The sequence below is a fragment of the Saccopteryx leptura genome, chromosome 9 (assembly GCF_036850995.1).
Source record: "Saccopteryx leptura isolate mSacLep1 chromosome 9, mSacLep1_pri_phased_curated, whole genome shotgun sequence".
NCBI lineage: Eukaryota > Metazoa > Chordata > Mammalia > Chiroptera > Emballonuridae > Saccopteryx > Saccopteryx leptura.
In genome coordinates this window covers 93,251,641-93,266,940 of record NC_089511.1, presented here as the reverse complement: position 1 = coordinate 93,266,940, position 15,300 = coordinate 93,251,641, and the positions used below count along the sequence as shown (strand labels likewise).

Sequence of the window (15,300 nt, the reverse complement as noted above, 5' to 3'; positions counted from 1 at the left end):
ATTGACAAAACCCCAGCAAGACTGAAGAAGAAAAGAAAGAGAAAACATAAAGATTTCCAAAATCATAGTGAAAAGTAGGACAACACTACTATAGTCTACAGCATTGGTTCTCAACCGATGGCTTTAGGCGACCTCTGTGTTTTGGTTGTTCGACCCCCGCCGGGGTCGCGACCCACAGGTTGAGAACCGCTGGCCTACAGACACCTGAGAGATAACACAAGAATGTTATGAACAACTTGTCAGTAAATCAGAAAACTTAGATAAAATGCAAAATATTGCAAAAGTGACATAGGAAAAAGTGAATAATCTATCTGGTTCTACATCCATTAAAGAATATGAATCTGTAATCTAAAATTTTCCCATAGTGAAAATCAAGGTGCAGATGGTTATTAATATTCTCACTGAAAGTCAATCAAGCACAAATTTATGATTTGTGTACTACCATCTATGTATATTATACCTACAAAAAGTTATACATCTTCACTTAAATAAGTAATATAGGGAGAGGTAAGTGGTGGTATAGATGAAACAAAATTGGCCATGTATTGATAATTGTTGCAGTAGGGCTATGGGGTTTATTACATCTTCTTAGCTCCTACTTTTGTAAATGTTTGACATTTTCCATTATCAAATGTTTTTGTAAAAAAAAAAAAAAAAAAAATAGACCATAACATTACTCTGTAAAATCCTCCACCAGCTTTGTAAGTTCCTCCCCGTCAGAACTGCAATGGGCCAGTGACACCAGGCTCTTCCTGATCTGTTCACCTGGCAGGTCCTGCAAGCTCACTCTCTACCACTCACTTATTTTCACACCACTCCGGTCTCCTTATTACTCCTGTCTCAGGGCCTTTGCATTTCCTGTTCCCTCTGCCTCAATGTTCATTCCTCAAATTTAGCATGGCTTGCCTCAGTCACCTTTTCAGCAAATATCTCCTGACTACCCAAAATAAAATAACTCCACAAATTGCACTCCCTAACCCCTCTCCCTGCCATGTTTTTCTCTGCATCATTTGGCATGTGGAATATTTTCTTGTGCTTTTTTTTTAAAGTGAGAGGAGGGGAGATAAAGAGATGAACTCCCTCATGTGCCCTGGCTAGGATCTACCCTGGCAAACAAAGTCTGGGGCAGATGCTCCAATCAACAGAGCTATCCTCAGCACCCCAGCTGAGCCACTGGCTGCCAGAAGGGAAGAAAGAGAGAAGGGGGAGAGGGAGGGGAAGAGAAGCAGATGGTTGCTTTTCATGTATATATGTCCTGACCTCTGATGGAACTCGGAAAGTCCTTGGGGCTGATTCTCTCTTCACTGAGCCAACCGGCAGGGCTTTTCTTGTGTTTTTATTGCCTGCTTCCCACAAGAATACAAACTTTAGTCAGACAGGAATATTCACACCAGTATCAGTGTCCAGACATGGCACTTGGCATATAGTAGGTGCTCAATGAACATGTACTTAATGAAATAAGAAAGGTCTTCAGTCTCTCCAAGGGGTGCTACAGGGCACCTCTCCAATCTTCTACCCGGAGACCTCTACCCCGTAGGCTTCCTGTCCCCGGATCCCTTTCACATTCACCTGAGTCTGGGCTGCCTGCAAAGGTCACTCCTGACCCCTTAGGGTTGTCGCTTCATAGACACAGGAGGTTCCACTGGGGGGTCAGAAGGCCTCCTGTTACTGTTTTTGAAGAATGGGGACTATGGAATCTCTCAAATGATTTTGGAGCCTTGCTCTGAGACTTACCAGCTCTGTGATCCTTTAGGATCACTTCACTTCCCCAATCATCAGTTTTCTTACCTGTCCAGTGGGTACAAAACCAACACCAAACTTACTGGGTGGTTGTGATGGTCAAAGGAACTAACCAAAGGGACCAGGATGTGCCCACGGAAGCGCTTTTACTGTCAGATGCCACTGATACAAATTTTGGCAACTCGCGGGAGTCCCCAAAGCACCTTTTACAGGAAGGAGGTGGCCACATTACCTTTTGGGCTGTGTTGTCTTATCCTCCTAAAAACGAAAGCCGGCCGCCCTCTCCCTGCGCCCTTCCCCTCCGACCTCCGCCCTGACTCCGCCCAGCGACCGGCCTCGCCGCTCTCTCTCCGCCACGGCACCTTGTCCTGCGCCCCTCTCCACGCGCCCGCCTGCTCCGAGCTCTCACACCGGCCCCCGCCCTGGCTTCTCTCGGGCTCAAGGCCGGTTCCGCAACTCGCTCCGCGCTCGCTCGCCCGCCCGCGCTCCCGGCGCCAGCTGCGGAGGGAGCCGCTCTGCCCGCAGCCGGCGCCGCGCGGGGGCGGCGGGTGGGCGGGTGCCCGGGCGCGGAGCATGAGCCGCCAGCGCCGGCCGCGCGCTGCTTCGGGCCCGATCGCGGCGAGAGGGTCGTGCAGGAGCTTCGTGGGCCCGGACCCAGGTAGGCAGCGGCTGCCCGGCCTCGGGCTCGCGGTCCCTCTGCTTCCGCGGGCCGTCCCCTCCGGTGCATCTCCCGGGCGCGGCCGTCGTGGGGCCGGGCGTGGGTTCCCGGCGCAGTTCGGCAGGCGCGCGTGGAGAAGGGTGGGCAGAAGCCCCGCGCGGAATTGCTGAGAACTCCCCCTCCGGCTGGACGGAGCACCGGAGGTCTCGGCCTGGGTGTGGCGGGGCCGCGCGTGGCGGGGGCGCACACGGCGGGCGGTCGTAGGCACCGGCCCGCAGGTCCGCTGTCCCGGCCCTGGCGTGGAAGGGGGGCTGGGGAGCCTGTGGAGATCGGGGCTATGCAGTTGGAAGTTTCCCTTTGCTTGTCTGCCTTCTGGGGCCCGCGATGGCATCTCGCTCCCTTGCTGTTTCGGGAGGAATTGGGGATGAGCTCAGCATTTGAGGGGAGATGGCATGGGCCAGGGCGAGAATGGCGCCCCGTGTACCACGGGCAGGGTCATTTGAAGGACCGTGCTATCTTTGCCCCAGGCCTTGCAGGGATCAGGGGCTGGGGCAGGTGCAGCTGGTGATGGTGGTGTGTGTTATGGGGGAGGAGGCATCTGCTGTCTAGGGAACACGCAGCGGGTCGTTCCCCGCATCTCTGTTTGCTTCTGAGGGCAGAAGCCAGTGGATATTCACAAGGATGCTGCCTGCCCATTGGGGGCGGCTTGAGAGCTAAGATGTGGTGCTGGCTGGGGCTCACTCCTTCCCATCTCAGAGCTGGGAGTCCCACTTGTGTCACCCTCCCCACCGCTGTTGTCCTTCTCCTACCCTTTGGTATAAGGGAAGGGTCCAGGTGGCCGCCTGCTAGAGGAGCTCAGGACAGTCAGGTTGGCATGCAGGGCAGCCTCACAGAGGCAGTGGCCTGTTCTGCCCCTCAGGGGTCTCCCAACTCCCTCTGGAGTCTTGCCCAGCCCAGCCTCATCTGGGTCTAGGCTCTTCCCTGCCTAGAGAGGGGGCCTAGAGAGCCAGCCGCAGCTCCTGTCACAAGCAGAGAACCAGGGATGCCACAGGTCTTGACATCTGCACGCCCCTCCAACACTCAGTTTCCCCATTTGTAGAATGATACTGTGGTTTCAGTGACTTATGAGGGAATTTCCCTCTATTACATACAGGGACACTTTGTAGTAGAACTTCAGAACCCCAGCCCAGAATAGGAGGAAGAGGATCCTGAGTGGGAGGAAGTGGGGGAGCTTTGGCTTGGGGCACTTAGGTGGGCTCTCTGTCTCTCCAGCGTTTTATTGCTCTGAGAGATGTGAGTTATACTCTCTGAGAGAACCTGATCAAGGGTGGCAGCAGAACCCACAGGCTCCTGAGAAGGGAGGGAGCAGTTCAAACCCACATACGGACATTCCCAGGGCAGCTGTGTACTCTTGCAGATGGCCCCAGGGTTTGGGAGCACAAGCTGGTGTCCCTGTGTTTGCCTGCCATGGTGCCTGAAAGTCAGCCGGCAAGTTTGTTTGTCTAGAACTGCCAGCCTGATGTCTCCCTTCCACCTGGAAAGTCATGGAAATGGAACAGTTCACACAGAGCAGAGGGATTTTTTTTAATGTAACTTAGCAACTGCAAGCAGAGGAGGAGGAGGGAGAAATGCCCGGACCATCAGCATTTGTACTGGGCAGGCCTGAGCAAGGCTGGTGGCTGGTGGGCTCAGGCTGACTGGGGAGGGTGTCCCTAGCACAAGTAGCCCACCCCCTAGTTGAGGAACAGACCCACTTCTCTGTCCCTTGGCCATCCAGGGCAGAGCTCACTGAGGCCAGATGCTCAGGTGTGGCCCCAGAGCCACTGAGCACACCTGTCTCTCTCTGTACAATCATGAGTAGAATGAGCAGGCTTATGATAACTTTGGTTGACTGCCGGTATTTTGCCACAGAACCCTATTCTCAAGCCACATGTATCACAGAACCCAAATTTATCAAATATGTCAAGTGAAGGTGCAGGGCCAGAACCTGGGCCTTTAAGGTCTAGTCATTGCCCTGGGGTGCTGGAAGGGGGCATGGCTGGTATAGGTGTATGACCCTCCCCGAGGCAGGGCCCCTAGCTTCCCCATAAGGCCTGCTGGGAGAAGGTCCCAGGGACATGGTGGAAGGGACAGAGATGCAGGTGATGGTGACTCAACGTGGCCCCCAGCCCTGGCCCATTTTCCTCTGCCCTGCATGGACTCCTTCCCCTTCTGTCTACCCCCTGAGGCCATCTGCTGCAGCCCTGGTTGCTGGGGCTGGTTTTCTTAGTGCTGAGATCTGCCTTGGGTGCCTCCTACCCACTCCAAGCTGCCGCTTGTTCCTCTGCCCTCGGGTGCCCACCTCCATCTGATGAGTGTTTACTTAGGAACATGTTTCCCAGGCGGGAAGGAGGCTGAGGCGGCACTGGCAGGGAAACTGTCATGGGGGGAGGGCCTCTGACACCCATTAGTCACATGTCAGGACCCCCTGACCTGAGGGGGTCTGAGGAGGACATTCTGCCCTCTTTTAAGAGTGCATGCCCTTCTCACCCCTTTCTGGACACAGAGGGCTGTGTATACATGGGTGTGTGTCAGGGACTGAATGTAAAGGATGCACTGGCCTGACCCAGAGGGGGCTGGCCTCTACAGATCCGTTCAGAACACCCCTGCACTGTGGACACCAGGAAGTGCCGTTCTAACAAACCTGGAGCTGGACTTGGGAAGGTCAGCAGAGGTTAACCTGGCAATGTTGTGGCTGGAGCCACGGAAGGGAAACCCCCTACAATATCCTGGCCTTCTCAGAGTTAAGGAGGGCCAGGGCCAGGGTGGAAGAGCAGGCTTCCTAGGGCAGGAAGGGCCTTGGGAGTGGGCTTCCTGGGATGAGCCTTAGGCCCTGAAAAGAGAGGCTTGTGAGAGGTGTCACCAAAAGTGTGATAGTGTTAGCATCTATCCTGATGCCTACCAGGGCCAGAAGTGGGTGGAGGTGTGAGTGCTGTCTGTCCCCTTGCTGTCCCTGCCTGAGGGTGGGCAGTGTGATAGCCTCAGGTTTCTGAATGCTCTCATCTGCAAAAGAACCATATTTCCTAAGAAACACATAGGTATGTTTTAGCATGATTCAAGATAACAGCCAGTGGTCCTGCCTCACTTATTTGACAGGCAGGCAGCTCCTCAGCGTCAGTGTAGCTTCCAGGATGTAGACAGCACAAGAGAAGAAGAGCCTTTTGTTCCTGTCCCCACCATGACCACCCACACGGAGAGACAGACCGAGCCTCTGCTGCCCAGGACTGTGGCAGGCACTCAGATCCCGCTGTCTCCCCTTTGAGCAGACTGTGGGGTTCTCTGTGGTGGATGGTGAGTTTCGGGAGCAGTTGAGGACCACCAGCTTAGGAGGAGGAGCCCACAGCTGGTTCTCTGTGAGTCTCCCTAACTCTCCAGAGGAGAGCATCCCGTTTCTTCTGTGGGATACACATGGAGAACCCCCCAAGTCAGGGAGCCAGCCCCATGGGGCACAGTGTTGGGCACTCGGGGCACTTCGTTCTGTTTGTCCAGCTCTCGAACCCCCTCCTCATAGGTGAGGTGTTGCTGCCCTAGCTGACAGGTGAAGTTACTTGCATAGAGCTTCTCCCACCTTAAACACAACAAACCTCAGTTGGCTGCCTCTTCAGCTGTTTTCTGCCCTCCTGTCCTCTCCCGTGCACAGGTGGACTTTAAAGCCATGTTCTCTGCTCACTCCACATCCTTACTTCCCACTCCAATCTGGAGTGTTCCCTTCACTCCAGGGAACTGGTCTTCAGAGGCCTGTGGACATCTGTAGGTGCTCACTGCCTCTGCTCTCAGGCGTTGGTCACCTGGGCTCTGCAGGCTCAGCCCTGGGCCTCCGTGTCTGCCGGCCTCCCTACAGGCCTCCCTGCAGGCTCCCTCTCCTCTCCTGGGCGCTCAGTGTTCCGGTTGCTCAGGACCTGGACCTGCAGCCTCTCTTCTCCAACCACAGCTTCTGTTCTCTCCTTGGTGCTGATCCCTTTCCAACTCGTTTTAGCCCCTCCTGACCTCTGGGCTCTGTCGACAATCAAGCTGGTGCATGCTGGATGCCTCCCAGGTGACCATGGGCAGCTTGTGCACAGTCATCACGCCCCAAACCTCTGCTGTCCTTTACACCCCCATCTGAGCAAGTGGGACAGCTGGGGTCTCCCACGTGCCTCTGCCAGACCCCCCTTGCATGGACTGAATTATCAGGCAGTCTGGCCCACCATCCCAGACCTCTCCTCTACTCCCTCTACCTGTCCCTGCCTACCACTGCCTCCCCTGGCCTGGACAGCTGCAGCAGCCTCCTTCTCCTGCAGTCCCTTCTCACACCACTGCCAGGAGACCTTTTCAGCCTTCTCTTTGTAAAGATGCTCAGAGGCTTCTGTTTCCACCAAGTCGGCCCCAGCCTTCCTGGGGGTGCTTTCAGTATGGGCATGCTGTGCCAGGTGGCCTGGGCCTCTGCTGTGTGCTCCCCCAAATGATTTCCCATCTGTGACTCCTTGGAGTCACGTCTACACCTGCGTAGTCTCCGGTTAAACACTGAGCTCAGACATGGTGGCCGCACTGGTAGGCTCAGCAAACATTGGTGGGATATGTGTGTAAAGGTCTGTGAGCAGTTGTTTGTGGTGGGGTGGAGGCACAGACTTGGGTGTGGGAGCCTGCGCCGGGTGGGTGGGTGCCTGGCCTGGATTTCAGTTGCTATCCCCATTCAGGGAGAGGAGAAGGGAGCAGACCCACCAGCTCTGGGACAGGCAAGGAGAAGGCCTCTGGGGTCCCAGACCTGTTTCGGAAGGATTAGTAGTGGGGGTGGGGCTGGAGGCCAGGCTCCTCCTGCCTGTTGTCCCCACCACTTCCATCTGTCCAAGTGTCACCCGCAGACTCTAACTTGAAGAGAGTCCTCCCTGGATCTGGTTGCTGTGGCAACTCTGTTAACAAAGAGTCTCTTGCGTGGAGGAGTCTGGCTCACCCCGAAGCTGAGGGGGCTGGGAGAGGACACACGTTCTGATGGGTTTATTACCAGAGCCTGTTGCCCACCCCACTCAGGCTGCTCACTGTGTGGGCCCCTCTCCTGACACGGTTTGCTCTGTGGCTCTGAGACCCTGGTATCCAGACTCTCCTGATGTAAATGTCATGAAGCCTCAGTTCTTCCTGGGTATTGTCTGGATCTCAGCCTCTGGGTCACCAGGCAGGCCCAGGGGGGGCCTCTGACTTGAGATATAGGGGGTTGTGCCCAGGCATGGCCCTGGGCACTTCCTAGGGGTGAGAGGTCCCACTTTGTCACTGTAGAAATCCAGCTCATGGGCCCAGATTTCTGCTTGAGACTTCCCTGAAGACAGATTCTGTGCCCCAGCCCTGCCATGAACTCTGCACAAGCCCTCTCCAGATTCCAGGTTTCGTGTCTCCTCTGAGGATATGGTCGTGATTCAGTGAGGTAACAGACAGCATGGTGAGAGCTGGCTGGATGTGAAGGGTTGGCCCTGGTTGCTGGGACCCAGGTGTCTGCCCTCAGGAAGCTGGGTGTGTGGACCAGAGGAGGTTAGGACGTTAGGGCTGGTGGAGTTGGAGGCTCATGTAGAAGTAGAAGAAGCTTGTGATCTTCCTAGTGGAGCCTCCATGGCCTTCATGAGTTACTCACTCAGAGCTGGCTGGGTCAGTGATTCACTTCATTTTTGTTGTTGTTAGTGGTGGGTGGCCCCTGCTGGGTGGGTGGGGCCATTAGCAGGAGAACATTTAGGCTGCCCACTGGGAGAGCTCATGTACTATCTAAGTGCCCATGGCAGGCCAGGGCCTTTCTTGCTTGGCCTTACCGCCCAGGCCTTGTGCCTCTCACTCCTCTAGCCTGGGGACCCCACTCACCCCGCATCTAGGTGAGTGTGGTTGATGTGACTCTGTGGGTACTGGCTGCAGTGGGGGACTGGTGGGTGCTGGTACCCTGGGTCACTGCTTGGTCAGCAAAGTGAGGATTCTCAAGGACTAAGGAGGGAGTGATGACACCAGGGATGTCCAGGGTGTGAGCTGCTCCTCTGGGACGGGCCAGAGCAGTTAGAACTGCTTTCACAAGTGGGCATTCCACACAGGCGGGACCTGGGGAACTCCCCACAGCACATGTGCCGTGGCCTGGGGGCAGATGAGCTGCTGCACCCAGCAGAACACCGCGGTCAGTGATGGGAGAGCTTTCCTGATCGCCTGCACACACGCACTGGGATTCTGACCATGCTTTCTGCCCTTCATGCAGTTGTGATAGAAATTAATAACAAACACAGCTTTAAATCATCTAATATTTGGAAAATTTAAAACACATATAAGTATTTACTGAATCAAAGAATAAATCATCATGGGTATGAGATGACAATGGAGTTAAATGGCAAAAATACAATGAGAGGTACTTGTGAGACACAGGCATAGTGGCACAGCAAATACGTCACCAGTTGGTCCTGTCCGGAGAGTCCAGTTCTTTGAGAACTTTGTTCCAGGTGCCCCCTCCTTGGCCTTGGTGATGGGAAATGGGCTATAAAATGGGTGCCTTGGGCAGGGGTTAGAGGAAGGGAGCAGTGGCCAGGCCTCCTGAAGACTAAGTTGTACCCTAGGGAGGTGTGGAATCCCCTGGCTTTTCTGCTTGCTGTTCGGCTTGGTTGGGTCTGGGGGAGTTGCCCTGCCCAGGATCTTGCAGAGACCAGGAGTTTTAAAGCATGCTGTCTGGCCAAGGTGGCCACCAAGATGTGGCCCCAGGTCACAGCCATTCATAGCCTTGGAGGGAAGGACTCCAGGCATGTCCAGAGTTTGGGCTTGAAGAGCTACTGTTAGTGAGGAGCCTGGGGACCCTGTTAGAAGAAGAAAAGGGGAGGATCTGCATCAAGTGACTTATGCCAGGAGGAGCTCAGGTCGCAGTGTGGAGAGAAGAAAGAGCAGCAGGGGTGTGGCAGAGCCCTCGCGCCACCTTGTTCGTGCTCAGTATATTGGTATGCTGGCCGCACGTGTGTGCATGTGTGTGTGCATGTGCAAAGATTTTGCTGAGTGTTTCAATATGGTGTGACTTAATTTAATGTCCTAGACATTATTTTTAATATATTCTTTTTTTTTTTTTTTTAACAGAGACAGAGAGAGAGTCAGAGAGAGAGATAGACAGGGACAGACAGACAGGAACAGAGAGATGAGAAGCATCAATCATTAGTTTTTCGTTGTGCATTGCGACACATAGTTGTTCATTGGTTGCTTTCTCATATGTGCCTTGACTGCGGGCCTTCAGCAGACTGAGTAACTCCTTGCTCGAGCCAGCAACATTGGGTCCAAGTTGGTGAGCTTTTTGCTCAAACCAGATGAGACCACGTTCAAGCTGGCACCACGGGGTCTCGAACCTGGGTCCTCAGCATCCCAGTTTGACACTCTATCTACTGCGCCACCGCCTGGTCAGGCCTAGACATTATTTTTATGGTGGCATCATAACGGTTTCACTGATGATGAGCCTCCTGGGTCTGAAGGGAAGGGCAGAGGCAGGCTTTCCCTCTGTGAGGGGAACACTTTGCAGAGTGGGTAATGTGCTTCTTTAGAGGCTTTTACCTGAGCCTTTCCCCATCTTTCACTGTGACCTCGCCTGCCCCCCGCCATGCTTCCCTGAACTCACATTTGCACCTGAGATTTCAGCGTGGGCAGGACTCCCAGTTTCTCCACTACCTGCAGTTGTTGGGCTGCCCTTCTTGTCCAAGCACAAGGGACTTGTGATGGTGGTAACCAGCATATCCCATGTATTGGGGTGCTCACTCATCTCATCCATGCCTTTTTTTTTTTAAAGATTTTATTTATTCATTATAGAAGTGGGGGGCAGGAAGCATCAACTCCCATATGTGCCTTGACTAGGCAAGCCCAGGGTTTTGAACCGGCAACCTCAGCTTTCCAGGTTGACGCTTTAGCCACTGCGCCACCACAGGTCAGGCCACTCATCCATGCCTTTTAGTGGCCGGCTGAGGTCAAGTTCCGCAGACACGGAGCCCAAGTTGGGGATTCAGAAGCAAGAGGTGCAGGGGTGTGCTCTCAGGAGACACCTGAAGGGGGTGAGCAAGTGTGGTTGGAAAGGGGACGATGTCAGACAAAGGTGCAATTTCCGCAGAGTCTCACCTCAGAATGTGGTTTCCCCGTGGTTAACTCTGAATGTGGACTGAACCACAAGTGTGTGTCACTAAGGCGGGGAGTTGGGCTCTGGTCCTCTGTACTGGTCAGCTGCTAGTTGCTGACCCCTGCGGTCCTCTGGAGAAGGTTAGAGGTGTGAACTGGGCAACATGCCAGCAGCCCTGGGGGACAGGTATCCCAGGCCAGTAGGGGACCTAGCAATGGGTGGGCCCCAGCAGCAGCATCCAGGTTGCACTGTTGCCTCCCTCAGACAGGACATTGTTGCTTTTCCACAGCCTCCCGCTAGCCAGCTTCTGCCTGCAGCGCCCTTGTCCTGGCTCATGCAACCTGGCTGCTTGGCTGTCAGGTCACCTTCCCAGGCACATCCCTGTGTACCTGCATCTTCTGCACTGTGTTGCTCCCTGCTGGGCTCCAGGACTGTGTTCTTTGCATGGAGGGACTCTTTCTAGGGAAGGACAGACTGACACTGAGGGTGGTCAGCCCTGGGCTCAGTGGCAGGAGGCTGGGAAGGACAGGGATAGGAGAACTTGAGACTGAAGACTGTCCAGAGCCCACCACACTTGAAGGTCCCTGGCCTCAGGCCAGTGAGGGCAGTGCAGGTTGAGGAGCCCTGGCCTGGGGGTCTGGGGCCTACAGTCTAGCCCCAGCCACTCTCTCATCACCCACTCCAAGCTGTCATGCTCAGTGATGGCTAGCTCCCTGGGGTCCCCACATGGCCATGGCCTGCAGCAAGGGAGCCCATGAGCTTTTCCTGGCTTCTTGCAGCCTGGCTTAGGGGTGTTAACACATGGACTGACTGGAGAGAGGGTGAAGAGGCTGAGCGCTTGGCAGTCAGTCATGGTGGTTGTGTTTGGCTCAAAGAGGGACTGTGGGCCTGGCCCAAGAGAGTACCAGGTCCAGTGCCTGTTCCACACCTGCCGGGCCCTCAGCAGCTCTGCTGTCCGCACTATTGGCTGGTTCAAACGGAGCTGCCCTCCTCCTCAACCCCACCTTCCCTCTGTGTCCTGTCCTTGCCTTCCCAGTCACACATGTTGGACTTTTCTTTCCTTGTGCTCCAAAGGGTGCATCTTCTTCCAGGGAGGGCCCTAAACTCCCGAGGGAGCTCCCTGCCTCGGGGCAGAAGCCGGAGCTGCTGGCACTAGAGTCCATGAGGTACAGGGGGCCCTCCAGGGGCTAGTGGGGACCAGTTCTGCTTTTCGACTCAATTTGTTCAAAATTAAAAACCCACCCACTTGCACCATTCTGACTGGGTACACACAAGTTTGCAGGGCTGTGGTAAACATGTATCTAACAGTTCCTCAGCTGCCAGCCCCCAGTCCCGAGCAGCTTTGGGCAGAAGGCCTTAGTGGCTGCACTAGGCCAGTGGCCTGGGAGAATAGGAGTCTGTCATTGTGGCCCCAGGGGCCTGCATAAATGCAGCCTGCTGGCATGGGGACATTGGTGGGCATACCAGACTCCAAAGCTGGGAAGGGTCACCCCAAGTTTTCACAGATCAGCAGCCTCAGCAGCATTTTCCACGGAGTGCTCTGGTGCACATGCTGCCGCCCGGAACCTGGAGGTTCTGCGTGCTGGAGGACCCGGGGCCACACTGAGAGCCGGAGAACAGCAGCTGACTCATTGGGGATTACAGAAAGTCACTTCTTTCTAACTCACAATCGCGTGGCTAGGAGGCTACAGAGTGAGATTTGGAACCTGTTCGCAGCTCTCTCTCCCTCACGTAAATACAGCACAAAATGAGGTTAAGATGAGGGTCTCAGTCCCCTCCTGTAGAAGCACTGTGGCCTATTTGCCCAAACTGTGGCCTGTCCTTCCTCTCTCCCTGTCTGCCTTCTGCAGCTTGGGCTCAGCCAGACCTCCCTGTGCGGGCCACTCCACAACTGGTGTGGCCATAGCCCCTCCTCCCCCCGAAAGCACACTATGCCTGTGGTCTCAGACACTGTGTGATAGGTGGTTTGTGGTCTCTCCCTCTGAGGGCTTTTCTCCCCTTGAAGCTGGACATGGGCACCAGGTTGGCCATGAGGAGATGAGGGCAGAGCAGGGGTGGGTAGAGCCCTAACCTTATCCTTCCTGCTCCCTCTGCCAGAAGGCGTCTTTACCCTGCTCCTGCCTTTCACCTTGGCCTTCTGACAGGGTAGGCTCGTCTGTCAGTGCCAGCAGTGGGCATCCTCATGTGTGAATCTCTCATCTCAGAGTTAAATACCCCCATACCCCCCCGATTCAGATGATGCTTAGTTGAATTAATCTGTACTGTGCCTCAGTTTCCCCATATTTCAAGGACAGGTTGACTGGAGCAGTGTCTCTAGAGCCCCAGGTCCCTGTATGGTCCAGAGGCAAGCAGGCCTCTATAAATATGCTTCTGTGCACTGCCCCAGCGACTTGGAGCCTGTCTGTGGTAGGTGCCGCTTTCCCGGAGGGTGTCACTGTTCTCCCACAGGTGACTCTGGAAGCCCTGGCCCTCCACAGTGCTGCCTCAGAGGCCTTTATGTCTGGGCCCCACTCTGACACCCACACTAGACTTCAGCTATGTGTATGGGTCGGAAGCCCTGGCTGCTAGGCCCTGGACAGTGGGAGGAGAGCAGACTGGGACTCCATGAGTATGTCCATTCGTGTCAGTTCTGAGGGGGCACAGCCTTCCCCAGGCCAGCAAGGATGGCCAGTGTGAGGCCCACATGTTCCCTGAGGAAGCCCAGTGAAGAGAAACCCTGGCTGCAGACAGCTGTGTTGCGGGAGGAACAAGAGTGATAAACAGCCTGCGCATGGGTAGTGCGCATGGATTCTGGAAGCTGTCATTGTCCTGCTCTATCACTTGCTGCTGGGTGAAGAGGTCTGGGAAGAATACCCCTTCATAGATGTAGGTGCTGGAGGGGCCTACCAGCCATGTAGGAGAGAGATGGAGGCTGAGGCCTGGAGGAACGGTGGCACCCAGATACTTATGGTGTGAGGCAGTTGTGGAGGGGCGATCAGACAGAGGCTGGTCCAAGGTGAGTGTGAAAATTGCCACCCATGTAGTAGCAAGGTTCTGAGGGTCTAAGAACTCTGCCTGGGGACACAGAGCCAAGGCCTGCCCTTACTGCATCATGTAACACACACACCCTGAGGTGTGGCTCACCCCTCCCCTGAGCTGGATTCAGGCAAAGCCATGGAAGAAGCACAGGGACCTGGGGAGATGTCTGATCATCCTGTTCCCTGAGGTACAGGGGGAGAACCTGTGTGCCAGGCCAGAGTAACTGGGGGCAGGAAGAGGGGCGTGGGGCTTTCAGTTTAGAGCAGAGTGACTAGGGCAGCCTCACTGGGAAGGCAGAACTTGAGGAAAGCCCTGAAAGGAGGAAGCAGGAAACCACAGTGACATCTGGAGGCAGGGGGCTCCCTGCAAAGGCAAGAGCTCGTCCCATGCCCTGATAAGGACAGTGCTGGTTGGGAATGCCAGAAAGGCTGTGGACTTGGACCATCAATGATGAGTTACCCTGGGGTGAGCCAGGGGACCACGGCGTGGCTGGGCTCTCACAGCACTTCACAGTTTACCCATGTTCACATATGGGTGGCTCCGACAGAGGGCACCTCACCTACCACACCAGCAATGTCCTCAGCTCCAGTGTGAGAGCCCTGCACCTCCTCTAGGAGAGAGCCTGAGGGTTATGCTTGGGAGAAGGGGCTGAGATGGAAGGAACAGCATTGGGTCTGGGGCGCCCTGGGAAGCTGAGAGGGAGAGATAAATGGCCATGTGGGTGGGGACTCTGGGAAGACCACTCTGGGTGACCCACTGCACCTTTTTTCTCATCCTTCTCCCTTTTCCCCTCTCTCCAGCTCTTTCTTTCTCTAAGATGAAGGACTCTCCTTCCCCCTCCTTAATTTACAAATCCTATTGATGTATTTAGTTTAATAGCTGTGATGTATTTAATTTAAAAGTAAAAAGCGTCCATGTAGAGCAGGTCCTCTTCCATCCCCACATCTCCTTCCAGCTCCTGCTCCTCTCTGTGCAGGTTGTCTGCTTCTGAGGGCCCTCTGGTCCACACACACATGCAGCGCGTTGTCCTTGCCATGCGCATGGCAGCGCCCTGTCACAGACCACGTGCCCCACTTTGTCTCTCTTCACAGTGCGTCTGGGAGCCCCTTCTCAGTGTATACAGAGCGCCTTGCTGTTTTTAACACCTGCGTGGTCCCCACTGATGGCTGTCTCATAATCCACTCATCACGACACTGCAAGGTGGCCATTCAGACTGTGCTCACTCTCTTCATAAGCAGTGCTTCAGCAACATCCTTGCACATGTGTCATCTTGCACATACGTGAGCATATTGTTAGAATAAATCACTAGGAGAAGAATCGCAAGGTGAAATGGAGGTGCATTGGTAATTTTGAAAAACTGCAGAACAATCCTCCATAGCCACTTTAATTTACACTCCTGTGGTCGAAGTGTGTGGGCACCTGTTTTTCCACCCCCTCATCTTTGCCCAGTTGACAGGTGAGAAATGGTATCTCATTGCAATCTTATTAGCATTTCTCTTACTGTGAATGAGCTTGAGCTTATTTTCATAGGTATAAACTCCACCAGTATTTTCTGTGACCTGGTGTTTGTGTTATTAACACTATTTCTGTTGGGTTTATGGCACTTTTCTTAGTGATTCATAAAAGTGCTCTCTCTATGTTAAGGAAACGGACACTTGGGAATATTAGTTGCAGATCTTTTCCCTAACTTATGGTATGTTCCTTTTGCTGGTTATGGTTTTTGCATGAAGAGTTTTTAAAATTCATGTAGCCAGAACCACAGATTTTCTTA

At 54.4% G+C, this 15,300-nt stretch overlaps 1 protein-coding gene across 3 annotated transcripts in view; it reads left to right on the top strand.

Moving 5' to 3' along the window:
• Window positions 1–2,102: 2,102 nt before the first annotated feature.
• The window catches only part of RASGEF1A (RasGEF domain family member 1A), a 76,083-nt gene continuing 62,885 nt past the window's right edge, over window positions 2,103–15,300 (top strand). For all 3 annotated transcript variants that reach the window (XM_066349546.1, XM_066349545.1, XM_066349544.1), the window contains exon 1: window positions 2,103–2,398. The gene's annotated coding sequence lies outside the window, so the exon portion shown is untranslated. The remainder of the gene's footprint in view (window positions 2,399–15,300) is intronic.